The sequence below is a fragment of the Culex pipiens genome, chromosome 2 (assembly GCF_016801865.2).
Source record: "Culex pipiens pallens isolate TS chromosome 2, TS_CPP_V2, whole genome shotgun sequence".
Classification (NCBI taxonomy): Eukaryota; Metazoa; Arthropoda; class Insecta; order Diptera; family Culicidae; genus Culex; species Culex pipiens.
This window is the reverse complement of record NC_068938.1, coordinates 44,877,911-44,902,685: the sequence shown is the minus strand read 5'-3', so window position 1 is coordinate 44,902,685 and position 24,775 is coordinate 44,877,911. Positions and strand designations below refer to the sequence as shown.

The 24,775-nt window shown below is 36.9% G+C and overlaps 1 protein-coding gene across 3 annotated transcripts in view; it reads right to left on the bottom strand.

Annotated features, from left to right (window-relative positions):
* LOC120423474 (trafficking kinesin-binding protein milt) overlaps positions 1-24,775 on the bottom strand; it is a 150,225-nt gene that overhangs the window by 83,774 nt on the left and 41,676 nt on the right. Inside the window, exon 1 of one of the 3 annotated variants that reach the window (XM_039587304.2) lies at positions 12,029-12,208. The exons of the other annotated variants lie outside the window; for them this stretch is intronic. The gene's annotated coding sequence lies outside the window, so the exon portion shown is untranslated. Of the gene's footprint in view, positions 1-12,028; positions 12,209-24,775 lie in introns of those variants that run through there. 3 annotated transcript variants of the gene reach the window in all.

Here is a 24,775-nt window from a genome sequence, read left to right as displayed (position 1 = left end):
GCCCTGCTTACGAAAACGGTGCCCGGAGGAGCATCTTCCCGCCTGTCTCAACATAGGGTAAGGCTTGTTATTTATAAACTTAAAAATATACAAAAGCTTAAACATTATTCCATCTTGGAATGGTTCCTTCATAAGACCGGAGTTTCAAAAAGAACCGTGGCTCTTTTTTCGTGAGCCATGGTTCGATCGCTTATTTTAGTGATCCGGCTCTATGAGCGGCTCGCTCTTTTTTTGCCCAGCTATGTCATAAAAATAATCGAATCGCGTCGAAAATTTGTCAAAGATGGCTTATAAAAAAAATGAATTACCAACAATAAAACATTATTTTTGACTTGTTTTATGTTGTCAAAGTTTTTGAAAATTCGTGTTTTTGCCTAAAATCCTCGATTTTTGTAGTTTGAAAAAATGTTTATGTTCCAAATAATTTTTTAAATGCATTTCATTTCTATTGAAGTCTGATGGTTGAATTATAAACTAAACAATATTAAAACGGACGAAAACTCACTTTTTTTTGACTGGTACAATATAAAAATGTTATACAGGCAAAAGAAAAATTTAAAGGAAGAAATAAGAAGTTAAAGAAATTGGACAGTAGAAGATTAACATTTAACATAATTTTGCACACTTTTATACTCTTCAAACTTTTTTGAACCAATAAGGGAAATGCTAACACCAAAAATTTGAAAAAATCAATATAAAATTTTATATATTTATATATTTTTGTTCACAAGAGTTCAACGTCATTTCCGATTTGATCTCCAAAAATATGTTTTTAATATATTAGAAAATAACAAAAATAAAATGCTATATTTTGTTTTCTAAATAGTTTACAACTGATTTCTACAAGTTTTTCCAAAGATTGTTGTGCTTAGATGTCGTACAATAATCTTACCATGAGCATTCCGAATTTCGGAAATAGATTTTGGGACCCGAAGAAGCCGTTCTGTGGCATTTGTTTGAATATTCAATATTTTAATCTTTTGAATTTTTTTTAAGAATATTAGAAAATTTAAAAATTGTTTCATTTTTTAAATTGAATTTTGGACCATTTGTTGTTTAGATATTCGCATTAGAAAACTTCAATTCACTTTTTTTTCATACTTTTATTCGCACATCATAAATGTTTCTTAGAAGACATTTTAGGAAATATCAAAAAATATGTATTCAGAAGTGGTTACTCTGTAATTTTTAGTTAAAATCCAGCTGTAAGGGTGTACTTTATCAAAATTTCGGTTCATACTTTCCGATTGTAAATTCTATTTAACATCAAAAACTGGATTCAATAATACAAATAATTGGTAGGAGTTCTATTTTTCTTGAAAATCATAATTTCGATAGATAGATTTAACTTAATCTGGAAGAAATAGAAAATTATTTATGTGGCAACCCTAAGGACAGCTACCAAAATTGTATGCAGGATTATATGTGTTACCCAATGACACAAAATATTTTTTTTTAAGTCATAGGGAAGGCCTCCAAAAAAATTGAATCAATTAAAAAGAAATACAAAAAATAAAATAATGCGCAAAATCAGCTGATACAAAAGACAATTTCACTCATATTAAAAATATTGGAGAAATCACAGGACAAATTACCACGCCGAATTCCATATCCATAAAACGTGCAAAAGTGTATCTGGTGTTCTTCCTGAACAAGAGAAAGGCGGAATTGCGTTTGGACATGACTTAACCTAAAACATGACTTTTTGTAGTAATTGTAATTAATAACAAGCGATAAAACATGCGTGTCTAAACTAAGCTTTCTTATTTCTCCACCCAAAAAAAAAAAAAAAAAGGTGTAATTTTAAACCAAAACATTACTCAATGGCATTGTTTACTAGTTTGTCTCGTTGTTTACCAGTTATCTATATTTAATTCACACTTCGGAATACTTTAAGGCACATCCATATTAAATTTCATAAGTTTTCAACGCCACTTGACCCGCGCCACGTTTTTCAACCTTGGCATTGGGACGTGTGCGTTCGGCCTCGTCTGGCCTTTAGTTATTGTAAGTAAGTTTGTGGCAATTTTCCTCACTAGTTCCGATATCTTTCCTGACCATAATGGTCACGGAGGCGAAACCAAAGTAAATAAAGCCCAATGAAAACACGGAAGACGACAACGACTCTGCCGTACAAAACAATGGATTCGTTTGTAGCAAAGATGGGCTCTTATCATCGACGGTGACGTTCGTTTTTGCAGACTCGACTGATAAGATTGGCCTCAGGACGGTTGATTGGTGCTAGAGGGTGACGAGCGGGAATTCCCGGGAAAAATTTCCCGGGAAATCGACCATTTTTGGACCTCTCGATTCCCGGGAAATTCGGTCGAGACTCCCGGGAAATTTTTAACTTATACATATCGAAGCAAAATAATATAAACTGATCAGAAAAACATTTGAAAAAATCAAAATTATTTTGAACATTGAACGTTCAATGTTCGATGTTCAAGTTCGAATAAACCAATGCTTCTCTTATCTTCTTATTCAGAAAGTCTAGTCAACAATTCCAAAAACTATAATTGAGAGAAGCCAACAAAAAAATTCGACCTCAAAATTTACTTTAAAAAATATTTAGCAGTTACACCCCAGAAATGAAATCAAATGTTTTTTTTTTCAAATATATTTTTTATTATTTCTAAGAGGGAAAGTTAAGTTCAATTCCCATATCTTCTCTCTAGCATAGCAACCCTCACAATCTAGTTTTTGGTGAACATATGGATTTTCCTGATAACTGTAAATATGTCTTCAATGAATATTTACAGTTGACCTTAAAAAAAAACAAAAAAAAAACAGTTTAATTAGTAGTTTTGAGTCGTTGTTTATCTTATTGAAAAATTCCCGATACTGGGAAAGTATATATTAGCTACATTAGTTATTTTGTTTACAAAAATCAAATAACGAATTTGTGCAACTTTTGAAAAATCACTCAGTGCGTATTAAGATTCGTAAATATTTTAAACTACAACTTTGAGTCTTAAAAAGCTCAAGAAACATTTTTTTATTTGCAGATTCAGAAAAAGATCAAAAGGTTCCTCAAATTAATGAGGCTACTTAAATTAACGTTCCATAGAATAAGTATGAATTGATTGTAACTTAATTCATTAAAAAGAAACAAATTTATTCCTTTTCATTTTTAATTTTGGCACAATTGGCATAGTAAGAAAAAACTCCCGGGTCCCGGGAATTCCCGGGAAATGGCCATATTCAACTCTCGATTCCCGGGAAATTGAAAATCTCGAGAATCGTCACCCTCTAATTGGTGCAGAAAGGGATTTTTTTGGGAACTCTTATTGATAGAGGTTGACGATTGTTCAATAGTGATAATTAAATGCTGGGTATTGGGTAATAAATAGTCAAGTTTGATAATAGCTAAGCAAAAAAGCTGTAAATTGGCTTACCCTAACTTTTTTTGTAGAAGATAAAAAAAAAAAAAGTTCAAGGGCAAAAAACTAGGCCAATTTTTGCTCAGAAAGTTTCACCTTAAACCAACCTGGTTATCCTAGCGATAATCTACCAGCGCTAACGAGTCAACCTCGAGGGAAATTCGTACAATTAGGGGCAGGGGGGGCAGAATGGCCCGCCTAAGTAAAATGCGCCAAAAACCATAGAAAAACATGAAAACTTATGAATTCAGTATAGTAGACTTATGCTTTGGGATGTTCCCTTTAATGTTGTGTACTTGGTTGATGAAATTTTTTAGCTTAAAACTATTTTTGAGCCACTTAAAAAAAAAAGTTTTTTCGACTACTTTTCCAGGGTGCGGGGCAGAATGGGCCACCCTGCGGGGCAGAATGGGCCACCTTAGAAAACAAGCCATTTCGTCTAATACAACGTTGAAGGGAGATAAGAAATGACTTAAGGTACCTTTCTAACATAGTTTCCATGAAGTTAGACCACTTTAATAAAAATAGTCACTTACCAAAACAAACATTTTTGAAAATAGTGTTAATATGTTGAAAAAGGACACTATTTTTACAAATAATCATCAAAACAACTAAAAAATCAACTAATGTTGCATTAAACGTTATTTGTGAAGCTACCAGGAGTGAAAAAATCCATTTAATCCAAATTTCATAACTTTTGATTGTTTTTATAAGGCAGGATAAGGGTGGTCCATTCTGCCCCCAAGCGGATTTTAATTTAACACTTCCACCACCAAGCCTCTAAATGATTTTAAGGTTCCGTTGTTGTTTGTAAACCTTGGTAGTAACATCTAGTATCGTTGTAAGCATTGAGCAAACTTTTTCAATCAATCCAACTTTTCAGAAAGCTTATTTAAAAACCTCGAAATAAACAACATTTGCGTGGTTTTTCTAATAAATTTACATTTTTGCTCATAATTCGAAGAATACAATGAATTCAAACGTCGTTTTCGGTATGGTGAAGTTATTTGACGTCCTTTATAAGACCCTTGCCTTACAATTGGTCTAAATCCATTCTAAAGCCCAAAACCAAGGGTGGCCCATTCTGCCCCCCTGGTCCATTCTGCCCCCCCTGCCCCTACCAGAGCCTTGGATATCTGTCATCTAGCCGATACCGATTAATCAACACCAACTCGTCCAGCCAGGTCGCGTGTCGCGCCGCAATTCAGCACCACCAACGACTTTCTTGGCTAATCTAATGCTTTTAATTAGAGAGGCAATCTTTTCCTCCAGTTTTCGTCGCTTTGAGCATAGCGTGGTGGCGCCACCCCGTGCATCTGTCTCAAAGCGGCAATATCCTCTCGGTCCTCGATCCATCATCGATTTCCCTCCAACCATTGCAATATAGACACATTAATATTGACCAAGTTGGTCCAATTTTTATACCGCTCATTAAGGTGAGAAACTACTCGCCGAAGGAAGGAGAAAATGTTGCCATTTTATTTTGAGGGGAAAAATAATAAAAGGTGGCTAAACTGATGTGCTTTGCAGAAATAAATCAAAATTTGCAACCAAACAGAATGAATTTGTCGTGGTTGAACGAAATTCTGCGAGACTGCCGGAGCGCACGTGGAGAGGGAGGGATTAAAAACGCAATCCGCTAGTAGCAGCGTTTAGAGCAGCAAATTGTTGTCATAGTACGAGAAAGCACTTAGTTATAGGGTATTGGATGGTGCTCGCGGGTGTGTGTGAGTGTTTAAATTACACACTTGTGCACGCCAACGCCGTGCGAGTCCGGGGGCTTTCATTGCCCAAGTTAGTTGAACAGTTTAACTATCTGTTTAACCCTCTGCTGCCTAATACTTTGTGGGGGCAAGCCATTTTGTGTCGATTTCTCAAAATCCGTATTTTTATTTTAAACTTAAACTTTTGGGGGGCTACTTTATAACAAAATTAGCCATTTTGTGTCAAATCCCGTAAATCCGTTTTTTTAAAAAAATATTTTTTGTATATTTTAGGAACACTTTTGAGTCATAGAAGAACACGAACAAGTTTTTTTATCTGAGTTAGAATGTCTCGAGAAATTTTTTTTTTTTAGAAACACTACCTAAAAAAAAAAATGTAAAAGCGAATTTGCAATAGAAAAGTACACGTGATTAAAAAAAAATAAAATGCACTATTTTCAAGTTATATCCAAAAAAGCAAAGCAATCCACTTTAACGACCCCCGGGTCTTTTGTTGTCTCTGTTGCAAGTTTCTGCTCATTTCTAGGCGTCCGAAGGTTATGTGTGGTGAGTCACCCAAAACCTCTTTTACGCAAATGGACCGACGTTATACTTCCCCATCCGATAGAAGGCCAGGAGGATAAGGCGGGAATCGAACCCGCGCCCCATAGCAACTTAGGGATCGGCAGCCGAAGCCGCTAACCACCGCGCGACGAGGCCCTCCGTTATATCCGTTTATGGTGAAAATATGAATTCTTTTGATTTTTTTTAATTGTTTTTATCTTTTTTTTTATTTCTGAAAATTCTTGAAAATCTGTGTTTGACAACTAAAAATTAAAATTTCAATGTTTTCGAAAAAATACGAAAATTTCTCAAAGGTTCCGTTTTTAACATTGAAAATCCTACAAATGGTTGTCGAGCTGTCCTCTTTCTTTTGAAAAATAAAGTCTAAATGGATGACACTTAGAATTGCCTTATTGATAATTGTTTTGAAGGTTTCATCTAAGCAACTAATTGTCCGATTTTGTAAGTCCAAAAACAAAAAATTATAGAAAAAATCAGCCATTCAAAAAAAAAATATTTTTAGAAATGAGAAAAATATCTAAAATATAGCATAGCATAGCATTGGTGTCTACCCGTAGTTGCTACTCTGTTATTGACCAGGACCTCAAAGAATTGCTCCGTGGACCACAGATGAAGAGTAGGAACCAATCATCACCACTTCGCAACTTTCAAATGTCCCTATCATGCTAGCCAATCACAGCGCCGGCCACGACCAGTGGTAAAACACGGGGGAAGTGGATAGGAATTTTAGTCCGTCCGTTTTGTCTTCGACAAAGTATCACGTGAGATTTGAGGGTGTTAGTAAGATGGTTGTGAAGCCAGGATTCACTGTGGTAAGTGATGCGGCCGGTCAAATCTATTTATAGTCCTTAATTCTTCGTATGTTCTTGGATTCATTTTTGGAAGCTTTCCAAATTCGGTTCACCAAGCTTTTTGTGGTGAATTCTGGTCGTGTTGAAAGTTCAATATTCGCCTAACAATTATGCAACCAGTGTCCTTGAATTCAACTTGCATTCAATATTGCATTATCTTGTTCTTAGGTTCACACAGATTTCAATCAAGTTTCTTGGATTCTTATAGCATTCTTAATCCTTCTAGACAACTGAGTCTCGATGGTCTGGTGGTTAGCATTTTTGTCTGCTGACCCAAAGGACGTGGGATCGAACCCCGCCACGAGCTAATGAATTTTTCGGTCATATTCAAGTGTTCAGAATTCCTTATTTCCATAATTTCTCGTTTGGAGCAGATGGGAATCGAACCCAGAACCTTCCGCTTGCAAAGCGAACAGCGTAACCATTCAGCCACGCCTACCCCGAGAAAAATATCTAAAATATAGCTATTTTTACTAAAAATAAGGCTTAGAAAGATAAAAACTTGAAAAATGATGCACTTGATAAAAAGATATGCAGTATTTAGAATTGCAAATTAAAAAAAAATGTTGTAAGATTTCATTTTTTTCCAAAAATAATTCGGCGTACTTTCTAAGGATCAAATGTTTAGAAAACTTAAGGATATGTATTGAATTTTCATGGAAAAAAGGGCCATTTTTATTTGTTGTCCCTGTTTTGAAAACAACCTTATAAAATAAAGAGACAAAAAAAAATATACCCGAAAATAAAACTTTTCATTGAAAAAACTTGTACAAATGATTGCAAACTATTAAAATTGCATAGTACAATGTTAAATTTTGTATTTTATTAAATATATGACACTTTTAAACCCATTGCTAATTTTGAATTTAAGGATCACAGTTCGGAAAAAAACATAAAACTACTTTTTTCTATAAGATCATTGATATTTTGCAATTTTTCGGTAGTATCTGCTTTGGCGATACTTTTTTAGTTTTTTATTTTATTGTTTTGCCCCCTCCTTTGAACTTGAAAATAGGGAGGGACAAAATCTTAAAATAAAATTTGTTTCAGCCTAATTTAAAAATGGGCCCACAAATTTTGTCCCAAAGAAAAATACAAATAAAATCCATTTCCGGAATTAAGGTGGATTGCTCGGATGCGATTCACTTTTTTTATAAGATTGTTTTTAAGTCGAACATTCTTCTTTGAAAATATTTATCTTTTATAACAAAACGTATTATGCCTCATGTCTGATTTTGAACCCTCAAAGGTTAATATGTGTACGCGTGCGTTGTTTCATTTCACTTTCGGTGTGAAAATGAAGATTTACGTTGATTTATGGGTCGAAGCCACGAATTTTTAGAAAAACATAAAGTAAATTAGTTGTTAAGTGTTTGCCCAGACACAAACTGGTAAAACAATGTGAAGTAGGTACATCACAATTTGATGACGTTGACAGAGTTGCTTAGAGGTGTTTATATGAAATTAAACGAAAGAGATTAATTTTTTAAGATATTCCTTCACATAATTTCAAAAGATTATTTAATAAGAATTAAGGATTACATTTATTATATCGAATGTAACTATTGAAGAAATTTAAATTAACACTTAAACTCCCAAGCTCGAGAAAAAGAGGGAATTTGTATGGAAATTCCCCCATTTTCTCGAGCTTGGAAGTTTAGGTGTTAATAAATAAAACATAAAATTAAATACATTTCCAGTAAAAATTACGAAAACACAACGTTAAGGTGACAAAAATGTCTCATCAAACCGTAGTCCTGTGAACAAGAACTTTTTCATAACAAAAATCAGAACCAACAACCTTTGCGTGAGAAAGTGCCATTCCAAAACCCCAAGGTTCATCGCCGAAAGGTTGGTCGAACCCACTCAAAAGGACATCAACCCGTAACCTCAACACTTGAGGAAATCAAGAACGGTCAGAAAAATCAACATCGAGTCTCGGATAAACAAATACATTAGCCAAAGTTCTTCCCGTGGAAAGACTCGAACTCAAAGTAAGCACGCATTTCTCTCACATAACATTACGTAAACGAACGATGAATGCTAACGTGAGAGGAGAAAAATGGGCCTTCCTCAGCGGATGTTTGCGAAGCACATCGAGGCCAAATTCTGGTTTAAGAACGTTGCCAAAACGTTTGAGATGGCTTTTGGAATCGTTCCAAAGAAGTTGAGCTTACTCTGCAATTTCAGGCAAAGAAAACAAAAAATACTTTGAGGCACGAAATGACCATCAAATTCATAATTTCAATTGTTTTGCCAAACGTTTTTATTTTATCTGCACTCTTAACAAGTCAAATTAAATCCCCCTCCGGAACGCGTCCAGCCCAGATCGGGTCACTTCCCGCGGCGATAATGAATTGTCGGAACGTCGTGAGCTCATCAAAGGCGGTTGAACCCTTGAAGAGATCCAAAGATAAGTCGGGCGGACCCCGAAAAATTACCAATTCCGACGATTGTTTGCCAAGGTGACGGTTAAACGCGCTCCCTGAATTTGGCAGCACTTTCTCAGCGATTAACTGAGCGGGTGGGGAGAGTGATGTAATTCACTTCCACTTTTGGGATGGAATTTTTCAAGCGGGAATTTGATTTAATCTGTTGGGAGAAATTAAAATGAATGGACTTTGGGACAGACGAATTGCTGTCGGGTTTGGTGAGCGCAGTCGCACTTGTTAACAATGTGTCAAACTCGTTAAATGCCATGTTGAGTACTTTATTTTGCATTGGGAATGACAGTTTCTAATTAAAATGTATGTGTTAAAGAAGAGAAATTGGTTTTCTTCTTTTATTTAGTTTAAGGATTTTTCTTGTTAATTACAATGCTTGATTACATTTGACGTTTAAGAATAGACAGGTCGATTTTTCAATTCAATTCAATTTGTGTTTTTATTAGAATTTAGCAGTTCTGTTCCAGGATGTTACATTTGCAATTCAGAGATTTGGAGAACCTTTCAACTGAGATCAATTCATAAGCCTTTGCAGGGAGGGTACATATTTCTACGTTTAGATTTTGCTAGCTGAGTGCTCTTTTAGGGAAAATAAATTTTGAGAAAAAACCCTAGATCAATGTAAGGTCGATTTTTTAATTCAAATGTTTACATTTAACTGATCGAGATCAGCAAAAAATACGAAGTTGACTTTATAGCTGTCGGCCACCATTGCTAGTACCAACCACTAGTGTCTTCCTTTTTATCTACAAGGACTTCGCCGCCCTGGGCTCCTAAGTGTATGAAAGTATGGCACGGAGCGACGGCGCCGAATACCCATATTTACACAAAGAATTTTAGAATACACAAAGAATTTTTCAGCAAAAAATACAGCAATGATTAAACAAAACCAGAGTCAAAATTATTTGTGAAACACGATAAGGCCAATGCAAATTAAATTAATAAATTCTCGTTTCAACATTTTCCCAGAAATCGATTGATATATTGAATGTTTGGCCCTATTAAAATGTTAGTCTCGATTTAAAAAAAAAATATTGTCTTCGAAAAGATCGGAAAATTTCACGAATGTTTCATATTTTAACATTGAAAATAGTTGCTGCGACATCGACATTAGAAAATGGTGGGTTGTTTGGAAGAGACTTAAAAAACATCCATTTTCCTGTTTTTAAATCTTTGCATTGCAATATCTCAGCAACTAAGGGTCGTATCAACAAAGTTCAAAAAAGCAAAATATAGAGTATTCTCTCAGCTCTTCAAATTTTTTTTTCAAAGTTGGGCAAATATGGGCACTAATCTTAAAAAATGAATAACTGCGACTATTTTCCAAAAAGTTACCCAAAATTGCTATAACTTGAAAACGGTGCACTTTATCAAAATTTCACTAAAGTACTTTTTGATTGCAAATTTGATTTTACATCGGAAAAAGAAGTTAAAAAAATTTGTGACCAATATTTCGTTTTTATTAAAAATCAGTAATGATTCAAAAATTCATAACTCGGTCAAAGATTTTTTGCCCCTTTTTAGAAATTTCTGAAAAGTTGGCATTTGATGTCCCCTAAACATATCAGAAAAGAACAAAAAAAAATTAAAAATAGTGGTTTTTTGCAAATCAAGTTTTAGTGACAAAAGTGAAATTGAAAATCACAAAAAACCGTGTATAATTTTTGTGTAAAGTTTCAGCCGGATTAAAAAAAAAAACAAAAATAACGAATTACCGAAATCTCAGAGAATTGCTCGAAAGAATTCTTAAACAAAAAAACGTAACACACTTTGGCCTATTCCGATATATTTCTTGAGTAACAGTGAGATTTATCCAGTTCAAACTCAACCTTATCAATGACTCATCTCTGCGATTAATTTTAAGTGATAGGCCTGGCCGATATAAAATTTGTGCTGTACTTATTCATAATAAAAAATGGGTGACACAAATTTCAGAATAAGATTCAAGATATCAATAGTTACGAATCAAGCCATAAGCTAATGAGTAAGACAACATCTGCCCAACACATGAGCAATTTGTCCCGATAGCGATCTTCATTTGTATTGCCTCCACCGGCGTATAAAATGACAGATAAACGATAATTTCCGTCGTATATGATTCACGTCACCACCACTTTTTCATCTTTGAGTACTTTCGGTATTAGCTCATTCTGTCCACAAAATCCACCGAACTCAGTCCAAGCTTCTGTGTTTAAAAAAATTAATCCAGATTGATATCAGCGTATGTTGCCCTCCTGCTATCAGCAACACTCCAACCGTGCCAACACACCAACATTACGATCGTTCACTTGAGTTTCTTTATATGAGCTGGTGGTAGTTGTGCTGGTCGGACGGAGTTGATTGCTGTCCTTGAAATCAGCCGCTCCACATCGAAGCGTTGACGGCAGCAGCAGCTGCTGAATCGTTCACCGCCTGAACCGTCGTGATTCTGCACACTCCTATTTGGTATTACACAACAATCGCACTTGCCGAAAAACGCGCACTCGTTACAACAAGCGCGCTCAGAGGTCTTCTTTTTTGGCCGGAAAATACGAAATTCTTCGCCAGAGGCGGTTCTAAATTTACTTTTCACTCACTGACTCTTCGAACGTGTGCATTATTTCACAGAGGAAAACAAAATCTCAGGCCCGAGAACTGCACGAAAAACGATAAAAATCGATAGCCATTCACACACTTCCCGAGAGGACCTTGGCCACTACTGCAATTAATTCATCAACACTTTAGTAACCCTCTCACTCTCTCGTGACCAGCTGTGTAGGACCCTCTGAGCAGCTCGGTAGGAGGCCGGACTAGGTTCTCTTCCCATTGGAAACCGTAGCCGATTAGTAGACTCGGTATCCCCAAAGACTTCTTCTCTTCTTGTACGCGCTGTTCGCAAACACGCAGAGAATCGAGAATTTCTATAAATACACCCGCGATTTACATGACGACAACGGGCGTCCACCGTTCCCAAGACTTCAGGATGACCACTGCTGCTTTCACTTATCAGCGCGCACACGTTGGTCAGCGCATTCTCGATAATCCTCTGCTTAACCCACCAAGACACTTTGTAGATTACTCACACAAGATTCTTCAAACCAACCGGGCGCGACAGGAATCCCAAAACGCCAAAGGTATTTCCTGTCAAAACGGCAAAGAAGAAACGCGTCGCACCCGCTGAAGAAAACCGGATTCTGAACGCTGCAGAAACCGGCACGGAACCTACCCCACGACGACGACCGGACGGATTGACGGTTGGACCAAAACTAACGCGCCGACGACGACGACGTGGAGCTGCCACCGAAGCGAGAGAGCTCGGGAGCGAACGGTTCAAGTGGAGAGACCCGTGAGAAAGCGGTAGGAACGATAGGAATTTGGATTTGTGGAGTGGATAACTTGCAGACGTGGAGCGCGTGAGAGAGAGAGTGATTGTGCAGGACCGTTTGTGGAGCGTAACCGTCAGCTGATAAGGGAGAGTAGGGGGTAGAGATGTTCAAGCGGTTCCCTATCACGGACGTCGGAGTTGAGGTACCCCTGGGAGTCGTATGAGAATTTGAAGATTACAGAAAGGGTAAGTACATCTACTGTGTGTATTGGGTAACGCTGAATCTAGAATTGGTAAGTACATCTGTTAAGCTGTCAATCTGTCAAGCTGAACCTAGCGTTGCACGACTGTTTTCGCTGCAACGCCAGTGTAGGCATCCCTAGCTAACAAGCGTTCGCTCTCGCTGTTTTTCGCGAGAGAGTCCGAGGGTTTCTCCAACCTCAGCTGAGTATAGAAAACCTCGGGAAATCTCGCGTAAACAGAGAGACTGCCAATCCATGTGGTACAGCAAACCAGAGTCACGTTGGTTGTGTTTGGTCTCGAGAAGAATTTCTCGAATCAAAATAAGGCCACATGCTTTGCGTGAGTACTGAACGAAGGCGACGACGAAGAAAGGAACATCGGATGCAGTACATGTGTGGAGTTCCGAGATGTTTGCTATGCACGGCAGCAAGTCTTTCTGTGCTGGCCAACACAGAGTAAATGTTTGTACAGCATGGTATATGGGGATTGCATCGTTGATGAGCTTATCAGCAGCATGGTTATGGGCTATGTTTACGGCTTTTACGGTAGGTATGGATGGTTGTAACAACCAACATTGTTGCAGCGTTAGATCCGGAACGAAATCGGCTAATTAAGTGATAATTTAAGAATTTTGAAGGCATCATTCTATTTCGATAACCACGATGACCAGGCAGGAAACACAAACAACTCCGCCGAATCATCTTCAACAAAATGCGTCAACATGACGCTGCTGTCCTCTAAGGTTACGGCATTGCATTGTCTTCAAGATCTGATCGTGCAAATTTCAACTTCATACGAACCTCCATGTGAGTACATGTTTATTTCTGTTTGTTTTGGCAATTTAACAGCCTCACCTTGAAGAACGTCTCGCAAATATTGGTTCTCGTTGAGTCAAACTTTCCTTCGATCCCAACATGTTAGATCATCTGCACAGCGCGTAGCCCACCCCGGGGGTGATCCTCCAAGCGATCAATTACACGCGATTAGTACACGCATATCTGCACGCACCGAAGATGCCGCGTTTGGCCGACTTCCCCATTGATCGAAATTCGATTAAACAAAAATGCTATTAGCGCGCGCCGGTAATCGGCGATGATCGCCGCTGAGCCATTATTAGATAATCGTGAAGCTGCTGCTCGCTCTTATCGGCGAGGAATGCGCTGGTCCACGTTGGTGGTTCGAGGGAACCCGTTAGGCGTGCTAAATCCGGACCATTTTTGTGCTGTGGTGGTTGGCATGCAAAAAAGGGTATATGAACATTAGCTAGGATAAGCAGCGCACTTGCCCGACGGTGCAGAACATCTGCAATGCTTTGCATCAGTCTGTGGCCGAGCTGTATCGCTGTAGCAAAGCTGGCCAACAGCAATTACACTCTGTACGGTGAACCGAAATACGGAAGATTTATTGCTATGCAGTACTGTCCGGTTTTGTGTGTGGAGTACTTGTGTGATTTAACTTGGCCTGCCACTTATACCAATGGAAGAGGTCGTGTTCTAAGTTGAGGACATCCTGTACAGTTGGACTTCGTATAGCTATCCTCAATCTGATACTTAAGTTCATATGCGAAAAATGGAGGAATTACGTAGAAGTAAACACAAACCCGCAATGATTTACAATGTAGCAGTAAAATTTAAAAGAAAACTTATCAGAAAAGGTGTGAGAGGTTTTATGACGTTGTATTTATATTAATTTTAGAGTTTGTACAAATAATACATTTTACGCCCTTTTAAGGTGAAGCCGTTGATCATTTTCGAAGAAAATTGATCATCACTCTAAAATGCTCTGTATTGAATTCAATTTAACGAATTTCTGCACCAAAATGAATCAGCATATGCCGGTTGTTGCCTTCTTGAAGCCACTGAAAGAATTTTTGGGCTAAATCAAATGTGTTTGAAAATTTATATAATTTTGTGGTACAATCATTGACGTCCTAGTTGGCAATCATTGATTAATGACGATTCAATATCTTTGCAAGGAATGGGATATCGTTACCAAAAGGAATCAGCATGTGTAGGGCACTATTCTAAACAACTTGTAGAAGGATTTTTTTTTTTTCAAAATATTGATAGCGACGCAAAATTTATATCTTTGAACGAAAAATCATGGCAATGATGGAAGTCTTCACGTTAAGCGGTGATTGAAAAATTTATGAATATGAGAAAAATAACACGAAATATTCTTTTTTTAAATAGTTAAAATTTTACAAAAGAACTTTTCGATTGCAAATATGATTTTCATCAAAAATAATTTGTGAAAGTTTCTTTGAATATTCAAAAATCACAACTTGGCCAATTCGTTCATCATGCTGGCTAAGTGTGACAATTTTTTGTCCACTAAAATAAATAAAATATTTAATAATCCTAATCCATCAGAAAATCCCTACTAGAGTAACTGATTTTTTATATTTTCATAGAGTTTTCAAGTTTTTAAATGGTACGGAAAACTCTCAAATTTGTATGAAAACTTGCAAATGGCTTATTTCGACATAAAGAATTGACAAATCTTCATTAAAATAAAATACCAAATATAAAGTAGTATAAAAATACGAATAGCAATCACGAAAATTTTGGTAACCGAAATGTGTAGGTCATCGCTCCAATTTAAAGTTATCGCAAGGAGGTATTAGACTATGGCAAACACACAAAAAAAACTCGCACTTTATGACAGTTTGCAGAAACGTCAGCCTGCATATATTTAGCTTGGTTTGCGAGTTGAGAGTTCAAACACGAACAAGTGCGAGTTTGTTTATTTGTCATAATGTAATACCTCCTTTAGTGGAAAAAGGTGATTTTATACCGTTTAAAAGCGCGGTGCTTCAAAAACACATTTTTTATTTTCAAAAAATCATACCTTCGAATTATGTTAATAGATATTCACCAACATCATCATATTCATATGATCTATAAGTGTATTCAACTATGTTTTTAAAATGTCTTATGAGTTTTCATGAAAAGCTCAACTAATCACTTTTTTTAAACGTGGCGTGCTAAAATTTGTTCAGCCGTTTCGGAGATATTTTTTTTTTAGAAAAATGTTTTTTTTTAATCGGAAAAACTCAAAACTCAACCCTATTTCGGATAGGACCACCCTAAGTGCAAAACAAAAGAAACAAGCCAAGGAACTTCCATGCCATATTTGAGCCAAATCGGAGCTCTTTTGATCTGAATCCTGCAGGTTTGACGTGGAAACGCTGAACATTGAATATTTTGTTCTACAAACTACAAATAGGGGAACTATATCCTTTTTCAGCCTATTTTTATTATCGGCCTATCAGCACTTTGATCGTGAATTACAGCTTTCATAAAGTGTTTTTGACTGTTCCAAAGTAATAAATAGCTCAAATAAAAGTGAGCAAGCAACTCTCCATTGTTGATACATCTGAAAATGTTGATTTAATAGCGGAAAACGGCAAAAGTGATGAGAATTGGTCGAACGGCTTAGGGAGATTAAAATGAGTATATTTCCCCTACTAAAATTGTTTTTCCAGTAATCTAAATTAAGTTATATTTTGTTAATTTATTTTAAATAATTCTCAAACGCAAGTGCAAGTGAAATTTTCTACAAATTAGGCTAGAATTTTTTTTAAGCTCTGGTCCAATCGAGGGAGAGGTAAAAAAAAATCAAAATTGCTAGCCCAAATTAAAAAAAATGTGGGGATTGCCTTATACGTTATTACAGTTTTTCAAATAATATTTTCAAAATATCCATGAATTTATGAAAATATTGTTTTCCCACACTTATTTCCGATCCATGGTTCAAAATCAGAAAAAAAAATGTAAAGAGAGCCTTTCATCGATTTTATACGTTTTGTACCAATAATTATCCAAATTTTAACAATATTTTTATAAACCGTGTTTTTTGGGTAAATTTCAAACTGAGGACCAAAACTTGAAAAAAAAATTTGCATTTCCTAAAATATAAGAATGCCAAAAACAAAATTAATAAAAAATATTACTAGCATAAAAGTATAATCCAGCAATTTAACTTTTTGTTTTTATACATTCATGTAAAAAATCGAAAAACTTAGAATGCACGAAAAACTTTTTGTTAACTAGATTAAGCGTAACTTTCCAGTAATATTTCAACTCTTACGTTATGACTTTTTATGCGAGATAGATTTTTAAAGAAATTAATTGATATACACTATTTTGAAGCTTTTCGTGATTTTTTAACAACTTATGCATTAGTAAAATGTTATTTGATGCAAAATCAAAGAAAATTGAAGACATTTTTTTCAAACTTTTATTTTGTTCAAAATCAGGTCCTGCCTTAAACATAACAAATTTCGCTTAATCTTTCTGGCGAGCTTTGGAGGTCTTAGTACAACAAAAAACTGGTTTATGTGCAAAAATTAAATGAAAATGTATTTTTCAAAGAACCGTTGACCAAACCAGTATTCAAGATACTAAACCGTGTTTTACGGTTGTTTCCTGTAACTGCTCGTCAAAATTCTAGGCACGATCCCCGCGCGTTCCATTATAATCCATTCATGTTTGCTTAGCATTTCTCGGCTGTTGGCACAACTACACAGAACTTCTCGCTGAACCATTTCCAAGTGTGCACCACACCGATCGCCATGCCCCCTTGGAGACACGACACTCCACGCGTCTAGACGCGTCTCGCTGGAAGTCACGCGTGGAACCAACTCTAATAAACTGTATGATCTCTGACATCATCGATCATTTGAGCTCGCGCTGACTCGTGTGTGTGCGTGAGAGGGGCAAACTCCCCTTCGCTAAGTATAGATTCTTCACGAGGGGCGGTACAATGATTCACGCCCGCTCGGTGCAGAATTCCCTGTGATTATTCGCGCTGCAGATCTTGCTGAAGACTTCCTACGGGGTTTTAATTAAACGTGTGCGCACGCCGTCTAGCGGTAGAAAGTTGACTCCTCGTTCATTTTCCACGCCACTTGCGTATTCTCAAGATGAAATGACAGATTTTAAGGTGAGGAGGCGCAGCACGCGTATCGATCGTGGCCGTTGCAAATTTGTCATCAATGCCTCTACGTGTCGCGCGGGTGAGAGTAAATTGTATGGTATTTTTAGGTTTGCGCTGAAAACGGTAGAGGTGCTGCTGCGGGTTGAGTTTTGGCGAGACTGATTGACTGCTTGCGGAGCAGCAGAAAATCTCGTATGAAAGACTAATGCATGTTTGATTAGGTGGTTTGAGGTTGTGGTTTAGGTAGCCACGCGACTCCTGCGCGAAGTTTAGGTAATTTGCAGATGCAAGATATTATGCAAGAGATGCAGTTACCGGTCGTCCTAGAAGTTCAACAACCGTAGCATCAAGTATCCTCTTGCTTCTAAAGAACATTCTTTCATTTCACCAAATCTGGTAAGCTACCTACAAAGCAATGATAAAGCACGTTCAAATGGTTTTTGCTACTTGTAAAACTGCATAATTCATAATTGTGCATTCCTCCACCTGATATCAAGTGCTCATTATGTGTACTTGCATGCAACGTTTACAGCTGAATTGAGTCACGTAAATTCGATTCGATTGTCTACTCCGTCCCAGAGTTAAAAGTGGATGTTTTTTATGCAGCCCTAATTTAATTAACTAATTGCGCCCTCCCATTTGATTGAGGTGTGGTACACGTTAAACAGTAGATATTAAAAGCAGCATAATGGAGAAGAGGTATGGGAAAAAAAACAATAACTTACAAATGAGTACAATTTCAGGGTAGATTTAGCGCTGAAGCGGCTATGCGTGCGTGAAGTGTTTGCACAACGCAATTTGTGGTAAATTTGCAAAGTAGCAGCCGTTTGTCACCTGAGGTGCGATGCAGGAAGTTGAAAGTACGTGTATTTAGTCGTAAAAATGACGTGTGACAAATAAACACAAATGATTTCTTTTGTTTATTGCGATATTTTTCATATTTTGTTGCATATACATTGTTGCCAATAAACACTTTTTATTGCAATGAGTAAACTTGTCATGAAAACCTGTAATTCTAGAATGTCTTTAATTCTACATACATAAAAAATACTAATTTCCATAGCTTTAAAAATTGTACAAATGGAAATTCCAAGAATATTTAGATTTGGTGTCTTCGGCAAAGTTGTAGGTATGTATTAGCACTACACTGAAAAAAATGATACACGGTAAAAAAAAATTTGGTGTGTGTGTGTGGTCCAATCCAATACCCGCTAACCGGTAGCGAAATTATGGGAAAGTATAATTTGTATCAGACTGTGTATATGCCGCCGAATGCTGATACAGCTTATCTCAGTCCCGGGTATTAGGTGGTGACAGCCCTCGCGCTGCTTCCAACGACCCATTTCAGAATGACAGAGCTCCTTGCGGTCCAATTCCGAGGTCGCTGGGCATTGTTCGGCCCCGCCTAAACATAGAAGCAAGCATCTGAAGGAAACTCGATCTATATTTAGACTTCCAATCCCTTCAGGCAAATCAGGGATCAGCGCGTATTTAATATGAGAAGATAACATGTTTCACCACTACGGATTAATTCACTGCTAGAGTGTAAACCTTCTGATGGCCGACTGCTTAGCGTTCCAGACCACCACCAATCCAAAGGTGTGAGTTCGAATCCCACCTGATTTATTTTAGTTTTTATTCATATTCAAATTCCTGATTCCAAATTTCAAAGGTACCGACCGGGATTTGATCCCTGAACCTTCTGCTTGGGAGACAGAAGCCGTAACCATTAAGCCACGGAGCCGGTTGAATGGGACGTGGTTCTCTGTTTGGCTTTTTGCGAGATGAGAGCAGAGGACAACAATCATCTCAACGTTTCCACTTTACCCGGGCTAACGACCGGCAGTTCCAGTTCACGATGATTTCCCTTCATATCTTGACTTTTTTTTGATAAGGTCCTATAAACAAATGTAAACATTGAGTGTATCCCGCTTACTCCGATGGACTTTGACATAAGGTGTGAAAGGGATACACTCAATGTTTACATTTGTTTATAGGACCTTATCAAAAAAAAGTCAAGATATGTTAAAAACCACTTATGATTTTGGCACATATTCCGTTTGTCAGCGTTTCCTGTCATTACTGGCGGGAAAAATCTACGTGGAATCAGCTGTGCAGACCTCATGTATGACAGGAATGCAGGTTGAGCGACTCCCACGGGCCACGGTAAAAAAAAAATTGGTGAGTTTTTATTTAACTTTTTGTCACTAAAACTTCATATGCAAAAAAAAAACACTATTTTATTTTTTTATATATGTTTAAGGGGACATCAAATGCCAACTTTTCAGATATTTCCAGGTTGTGCAATAAATCTTTGACCGAGTTATGAATTTTTGAATCAATACTGATTTTTTTCAAAAATCGAAATATTGGTCACACAAAATTTTCAACTTCATTTTTCGATGTAAAATCAAATTTGCAATCAAAAAGTACTATAGTGAAATAAAAAAAAGTGCACCGTTTTCAAGTTAAAGCCATTTTTAGGTAACCTTTTTGAAAATAGTCGCAGTTTTTAATTTTTTTAAGTGCACATATTTGATCAAAATATTTTTGAAGAGCTGAGAAAATTCTCTATATTTTGCTTTTTGGAACTTTGTTGATACGACCCTTAGTTGCTGAGATACTGCCATGCAAAGGTTTAAAAACAGGAAAAATTATGTTTTCTAAGTCTCACCCAAACAACCAACCATTTTCTAACGTCGATATCTCAGCTTCTAATGGTCCGATTAAAACGAAGTTGACTTTATAGCTGTCGGCCACCATTGCTAGTACCAACCACTAGTGTCTTCCTTTTAAACTACAAGGACTTCGCCGCCCTGGGCTCCTAAGTGTATGAAAGTATGGCACGGAGCGACGGCGCCGAATACCCATATTTACACAAAATTTTTTAGAGCGCCCGCCGCGGGATTCGAACCGGTGACCTCTGGATTGTGAGTCCAGTGCGCGGTCCGATTGATCCACACGGGCGGGACAATTAACAATGTTAAAATTTGAAACATTCGTGAAATTTTCCGATATTTTCGAAAACAATATTTTCATAAATTTTAAATCAAGACTAACATTTCTTAAGGGCATATTATGGAATGTTTGGCCCTTTTGAAATGTTAGTCTTGATGAGCAAGGGTTGGTATGAGCACACACAATTTTTTAATTTGTTTTCAGGTCATTAAAATATACATTTCATCTGTTGACAAAATAAATATGAAGACATTTGGATGTACCATTGCCGAGATATAGCTATTTTAAGTTAGCTGTCGGCTCAAAATTTTAGTGAAGACTCACTAAACGGGTCCCGTGTGCATGACGAAGGCCGATTCTCAAAAAGTTTATTTTAAAAAAGAATAAAAATATTTTTCTGATTTTCATATAAAAAATCGACAGTTTTTGATTTTTGTATTTTTTTTAAAAGCAAAATTTCAAAATCGGGCTTTGTCATGCACTCGGGATATGTCTTGAGAGTCCTCACTCCAAATTCCAGTCAATTTGGTCCATCCCATCTCAAGATATCGTGGCACCCGCAAATCAACTCGGTGTTTTGAGAAAAACGCTCACAAAGTTTGAGGGTTCGTTTTGCGCATGGCAAAACTTTAAACTAAAATCGTCTTCTACTCACTTGAATCATGAAATATCTTTATGAAACTTTCAGGAGTGATTGGAAATCACCTTTTGAAAAAAAAAAAAGTAAATCTTTCCCTGTTCCTGAGGGGAACACCCTTGAAGAGTATCGGGGCCGGCATTTACAAAGCGGATTCAGTGGCAGTTTCATTCTCAACTTAATGTTAACATGTTAAGGTTAATGTTAACATTCCATAGGTCGCCTCCCTAAGGTGTCGTGATAAGGTCCAGTTTGTGACGATACACTACCTTCCCTTTACTAAGCAATCGAATCCAGAAGGGAAAAGATCACCAGTTGTGTTGGTCCGAGCCGGGATTTGAACCCCGATCTACCGCTTACGAGGCGGAAGCGTTACCACTGGGCTACGTGGCTCGGTCAAACCTTTTGAAAGGATTTAATAAATAATCGGAAATATGATTTTTGAGATTTTTTACATGTGTGTAACCCCTTAAAAGAAGAGTAATTCTCTACAATTTCGCAATTTTTCACGATCTTTTAATTTTAATATTTTGATTTTAATGAAACTTTGAAACTATGTGAAAATTTTGCATTATTAGTTTTTCAAACAAGTCTCCATAAAATTTTGGGGGCTGGTCATACAAAATGGGTACATATGTAAATGTATTTAAATCTGTACCTAGAGAAGGCAATTTAATTAAGGAGAAGGAATTTAATTAAGACTTTTCGGGAAAAAGTACACGGAAAAAAATCATTTTTTTATTAAACTTGTTATTACTAAAAGTTCAATTCCCAAAATACGTATTTTATAATTTTCATTAAAGACATTTTTTAGGGTAAAAAAAATACATCTTTTGAACCTTAGTGCGTGATGGTGCCGATTCAGTTTAGGAGATACGAATTTTTTTTTTTTTTGGGAAATATCGAGAATCTGGACAAAAACTTACTAGAAATCATTTTGTTTTCGATCGATCGAAACTTCTTGTAAGAGAAGCACCTTCTAAAAATATATTTTTGAAAAGCTGAGAAAAAAACCTTCAAGTTTCTCTCTGAGACTTAAAAATGTTGACAACTACAAATTTTCTGATCTTTTCAATGACAATAATTTGGAAAATATCAATTCAATCTTAACTTTTGAAAAAATGTAAAAATAGATAATGTTCCTTATGTCTTATTTTAGACCAAATTATATATTTTTTAAATATTTTAAATAAAAAGACCAGAAAATTTCGCAAAAGTTTCAATCTTGAACATTGAAAATCGGACCGGACATCGGACATTGAAAATCGGAGATATGGTGAAACTTAAAGAAATTTATTTTCATCGATTTGAATTCTTTGTGAGGATGTATCTCAGAACTATTTTCCCGATTTTGAGAGAGAAAGTTATAGAAAAATTTCTCAGTTTTCAAACATATTTCAGATTTTTTTAAAAAGCTGAGCTTGAATTTAACATTTTGCAGATTAAGCTATTGGATAGATCCGATTTTTTGTACAAACATCTGTTGAATTTGGAATGAAACTTGTATTGATAAATTAACAATGTGTGATTTTTAAGAGTTTTTTAAAGCAGATTGCGCGTTTTAGGCCAATACAAAATAAATTGATCTTCTTTATAAAAGATTTGTTTGTAAAACATCTGGAATAATTCTATTGTAATAAAACAATCATGATGAACATCTTAAAAAGAAACACAATTGCATTTACGAAAGAAGTTACTCATATCGTAATCTCAAACCATAAAATGCAACCAATCAATTAGGAAATGCATAAAAAATACAAGATCCTAATCTCCCCGATAGTTTTCTCCAAGCTCAAAAACCATCTCCCTAATTTGTGCTCATTAATCTTCATTACAATCAGATAATTTCCCCATATATCAAACACACCACCACAGACCACTTAATTCCACCGGAGCCCCAAAACGGCTGAAGGTCAGTTGCGGAAAATCGACGCCGAGTTGGCCACTTGCTGCCTCTTAAAATTGCGCGTAAAAGCTACCATTTACAGCTTAATTTAATCCAACTTGGTTGAGCGAAAGCGGCGCCGGCGGTGCCTACGCGGCTGGGCAGCGCAAATTTAACTCGCAGAAAATTGCGAGCTTGCAAAAAGTTGAAAAATTAAGTGTGCGCTTTCGTAGCGACTGCATGCGGAGATTTCCCGTCCTAACGACCAAGCCCCCCTTTGAGTTGGAGGGGTGTGCATTTGACGTGGGTGGTCCACGACAAATATGCAATGTTTTTCTTTGCTGTTTTACGACCTGTTGAGAGCCAGCCTAATCAGCAAGACATCACGGTGGGAACATGATTTGAAGCGAGTTATGACCGATCTAAGGGGGGTTGATTTCCTCGCAGCGATGATAGCGATCGATAAACGGAGCAGTTTGACTTCGAAATTGGGCTAACGAGCCTAGTTTCGGGGGGAGGTTAAGTTTAGTGGGTGAAGGTCGGCCGACTTGATGGGGGTGGTTGTATTATTTTTATTATGAAATTGTCTAGTCATTGAAGGCGAACACCGAGGGAGAAATGTTTTGCAACGAAAGCTAAAAGACACTGCTTTAGAGTTAATTGTAATCAGATGAAGTAGATAATGATGAAAAGGTGTTGACGTGGTCGCGCAAATGACTGCGCGGATCTCTTTGAAGATGGCAATCTTAGGTCAGACGATGGTTAAGATGTGGTTTCGTTCCGAGTTTTCAAGGTCTTCGTTTGCCCAAAAACTTTTTTTGCTTTGCTTTAAAATTTGGAAAATTTCTTGCCCACAAACTGTCATGAAATCAGAACTGCGAACTTCTCACACTTACTTCCCAGAAGAAATCCAAAGCTCATTCATCTTTATTTACAATCGTGTCAACACTTCTCGACCACCGCGGTGTACCTCCAAGTGACACAACGTGGTCTCGTCAGTTAGCACGACGACAGCCAAGAAGGTGTTAAGCTCTGTCGATTAGTTAATTGATTGAAGAAATCTTGGCTATAGGCTTCTGTATAGCTTGGGCTTGCTTCATAGCTAGAGATCGTGCCAAGATCGTAAATGACCATCATTTAGATTTACGCGATTGCGACGCCGCCATGCGAAAACTTGCCGTAATTGAATAACTTGTATTTCATGCTCCAAAACATAAAACAACGATAAGCAATGCAGACTAAACTGTGGCAATTAAATGATGGCATCTGAGAAAGGTTATAAATAAAGTCGAAAATAATTACCGAAACGAGTGTTTCTCACAGGTTGAAACTTTCGGGGGAGTGGTTCTTCTGGCGAGAACTGAGCGGCGATCCTCTCACTTTTCACGAACCTGAACGAATTATCATTCAATTATTCATTCGCGATGCGAACCTCTTTTTCTCTCTTTCTCGAATGATAAGATCGGGATGAATGTAAACTGTACATGATTGAATAATTTTTCTTTCTTCTCGAAACGCACCCAAGCACGAGCGAATCGCGCAGAGAATTGAAATTTTTCCACTTTTCCTTTCATTTATTTGGAGTATTTTCTTTTCGGTTTGGAATTCCAACTCCACGCCGGGCCGGGCATTTTTTTTTCTCTCGCGCTGGAGTTCATTACTTTTTGCGCAGCTTTTCGGGATTGGGGTGTCCACGGAAATCGAGAGTGAACTCCAAATTATGACGACGGGGGGCGCCATTAATTCGTTTAGGCAATCTGGAAAATTTACAGCTTCAATTTCAGAGCTGGCGCAATATTCGTTGAAGTGGATTTGATAATTGTTTGTGCGTTTTCCTTTTC